Here is a 4,200-nt window from a genome sequence, read left to right on the forward strand (position 1 = left end):
AGTTTCCTCCACTTTGACAGTAGTTGGCCTCGTCTCTTGTGAACTCCCCTTTTCCCACTCTGCCGTGATTACTGTTAAGTCTTTTACGCAGACGGCTCTGATCTCGTCACCGTCCTCTTCCCAGGCAGCTGAGCCCATTGTTTATCTCCTACTGAGCAAAAAGAGCTCCCTAAAGCTTCTTTGTATTTGTCACTTGTCATATCCATGTTTGATGCCAAATGGGTCTTGTTTGGATTCTTTTATCACCATATTTTTGGCATTTGTTTCAGGTATAAACAACTTTTTCGCCATTGTTCTCAGTGCAGTCTCATCTGCATTCACCGGTTTTATTGTTTTATCCTCTCTGATGAGATGCTCAACAGATAAGTTACCGCTCTCTTCCCTCGGGGTTTTGTACTTTACAAGTTCTCATAACTGAACGAAGGACTTGTCTACAGAGCTTGTAATTATTCGTTATTAAACTAGAACATATTTATGGAGATTTATACAATAATTATGTGGGTGGTTTTACAGAAGAGCCCCACACCTCTCACTGCTTCTCTCTCAGTTGTAAGAAATATTAATGCAGTTAAATAATGACAAATATGCCGAATTGTCCTAAAGTGTGTATGATAGACATATAAACTTCACAATCAGTGAGTCAGTTATTGAGTACATTTTAATGGTGACAACAACAGTAGGTAGAATAGTTTTAAAATGCATATAAACATCAGTGTTATTGTTCACTAATGCTGTTAATGACAAAATCAAACATGCATCCATTTGATTTTGTCATTCCCTTTATTACAAAACAAAACAAAATGATCACCGTGTGCAATCCAGCTGAGCACAGCTGGATAAGATGTGGATGGATATTTGTGTGTGAGCGATGTGATTTCTCCTTGTTGCTCATTGCGGTGGCGTAGGGGACTAGTTTGTGTATGGACGCACTCATCCTTAGAGAGCCAAAACAAAAAATGACGGAGAATCTGAGACAGGCAAAAAGTACACAAATCACGAAAGTAGTTGGTGGAAAATATATCTCGAAAGTGAATCCTCCAAGTTATCTCAGTGTTAGATATCGGCTTCGGTGATGTTCTGCATATGGTGGAAAGTGCAGAAGGGGCCTGTTGAGGGATAAACAGCTCAAACGGTCACTGGCTGCTTTATTTTGAAATACTGAAGATGGACATTATAAAACTATGACATTGCAGCGTTTTCTACCACCCTGCAGTGTGTGCACATCCTGAGTCTTTTGTGAATGCAAAATATTAAAAGGTAAACCGACTGAAAGAGTCCTTCTTATGATCTGTGAAGCTGCAGTTATTTCATGTATTCTATCTGATCACTGCAGAAAAGAGCAGGCCTGCTTTCTCAACATACCCACCATGCATTATGCAAACATTCTGTGCCTTCATGCATATTTCTACACAGGTTACGCACCCACATCTTTATGACAATTTTTAATTTCTTAATTTGAACCAAATAAAACTCCTCCTTAAATCTTGCTTAAATTAACCCTCAGACAGCCATTATTCAAAGTACGCCTAAACAATGCACCCACTGCCAAATGCTCGTTTGTAAAGTCTCTATATTTTTTGCCTTTGCTGACTTGTACCCTCCAGAGAGTGCTGAGCAAAACAAGAAAACAGAAGAAAGAGTCATAATGCACGCTCTACTATTCAAAGCAAGGACGAGCTCAGATGAGCCTTAAGGTGCTCAGACTGAACACAAAGGAAATTCTAAAAGGGTGATGTGACGGCATGTTAGTCAAAGGAAATATGAGAGTGTACGTGAGTTCACTGAGAACAGGGAATTCATGTTTGATCGGGAATTATTCTTCTGCAGGATTTTGTTCATTTATTTCACGGTCGCATTGTGGCTCCGCTCGTGGTTAGAAAGAACTGTTGTAGGTACTTTATGACATCAAAGAACTGGATACTGTTACACGCCAGAACAAAAAGAAACCCTGATTCAGTTATCGCAACAGGCTGCACTGGCAGCAGGTCAAAATCATCGAGGGTGCTTCTGAAAACTGCTCGAAGTCTTGGTGCAGATTGGCCGGCTGTGGTAGCCAAAAATATCGGCGCGTCATTAGATAAGATGTCGAGATGAAACAGTTCAAGATGAACCTTTTGTAATCTGCACTTCTAGGATAGACACACAAAGAGTAGGATAAGAACAGGTTTTAATTTATGATGCTAATCAGTTTCTCTTCATTTTAGTAACAATTTGTGTTTGAAAAGCGCTGCTGATAATGAAGAACTCAGAGAATCCCTCAGCTCTAAACAAACGCTCGATGTACAAAACTGCTTGTTTATCAGTTCAAACGGCATTAATAGATCATTATTGTCCCCACTGCTGCACAGCAGTACAGAGAGTGCTATCAGGTTTAAGGCAAAGTCAATAAAGGCTTAAAGTGAGTAATGGACTGGCAGGAGGACCATATAGTTTTAGAAAGTGCACGCCAGCGTGACTTCCCAAACACGTCTGTAAAAAGCTTTTAATTCATTATGTTTAATTAATTTATTGACAAGCTGACTCTAAACAAATAAACACAACAACAAAGCAGACAAACATAGAAAAGCAGCACTTACTTTCATGTCACAGCGGCATCACGGCCTGGTGCTGATATATGATGCTAGGAAATCTGTGTAAAAGTTGGCAGAGCCCTGAAAACTGTTTCTGTGTCATTGTGTGGCAGCCCTGTAACCTCTTTCTTAACTTCTGTTAACAACAGTTGCTTCATTCGTGTGTTATTTGCACATATCGCCACACCCTTTGGCACAAATGTATATACTTGTTTTCCCTTGTAAACAATATTTCCACTTAGTAGCCCAGAAGGCTTCGACACTAATCTTCCGAATGTCTGATGTGTTCAGTTCTTCATTCAAATTCCGTCCGAGGGCCGTCTGAAAGATTGGAACGAGTCACGACAAATTAGAGAAGTTAAATTGTTTTGTTTTATGCTCTGTCTTTGCAATCAGTGCGGTCATGGCGTTAGAAATAGGTCTGCAAAGAGCTGACCATTAAACAATTACATGCAAATTAGCAAACAAATAAACAACACGATTAATTAATGAATCCAAGAAGTGAAGTGGTCTCGAGAGAATGTCATCGCTCTCCATTGTCTCGCAGTGTACTCGCATGAATTCTTCACAAGAAGCAGACAGTTGATAACAAAATAATTCATTTTCAGCAGTCATTTTAAATTAAAATATGACTCGGTAATTAATTTAACTCAAGCTTCTTCATCACCAAGTAAGCTTTTTTTTATATCTTATATCTTCAAAATGTTAAACACGTGATAGTAAAAAATGAATACTCGACAGCTCGAGCTTCAGGTTGACTGATACCAGCAGGAAAACTCTTCAAACATCAAATTGAACCTAAATGTAGGGAACAGTAATAGATCGTACTGGTGTAACATCAAGAGTGGGGATGCACACAAAGACATAAAAGCTGGGACGATGCAGAACAGCGTTTACAGTGCAGAGCGTCCGCACATGAACCAACATAAAGCTAGTAATGGTTTTATACTGGCAGGTAATTTCAAATGCAACATCTCTAACAGGTCAGCAAATAACAGCAAACAGCCAAACTGATGGTGTGCAGTGTGTCACACAGCCTGCTGCTAGCTAAAGGTCCAGCTGCTGCATTTCTCAGGGAGAGAAGTCAATGTGAGATAACGTCACTCAGAGATGTAAGAAGCACAGAGCAGGACAGGACGAAGTGAGCTTATTGCAAGAGTAACCGTCACAGCGGGGTGCGCCGATAAGTTTAGTTTACAGGACCCAGAAGCAGACACTTGAGTTGCTGGCTGAACAGAAGGCGATCCTTTATTTGGATGTTGGCACATGAAAGAGCATGAAGCTATGAAAACTAAGAAAACTGTGAACACTCAGAAAACTAAAGGACTAAGAAACTATGAACACTGAGTAAACTATGACGAAACACTATGGAGACGCAAACAGACGACCTGACAACGAAACATAGAAAACAGAGGACTTAAATACACACATGAGGGGATCAGGGGAAGTCGAGACACACGAGGAAACAGCTGACAAGGATGAACATAACGATGCACAGGAAATGTAAAGTCAAACAATGACATGAAAACTGGACTTTCAAAATAAACAGAAAAACATGACAAGACAGGCATGACAGCATCAACCAGAGACATGACACAATAAACAACAATGGGAACATTAACACACGTGA

The sequence above is a fragment of the Aulonocara stuartgranti genome (genome assembly GCF_965226115.1).
Source record: "Aulonocara stuartgranti genome assembly, chromosome: 7".
Classification (NCBI taxonomy): domain Eukaryota; kingdom Metazoa; phylum Chordata; class Actinopteri; order Cichliformes; family Cichlidae; genus Aulonocara; species Aulonocara stuartgranti.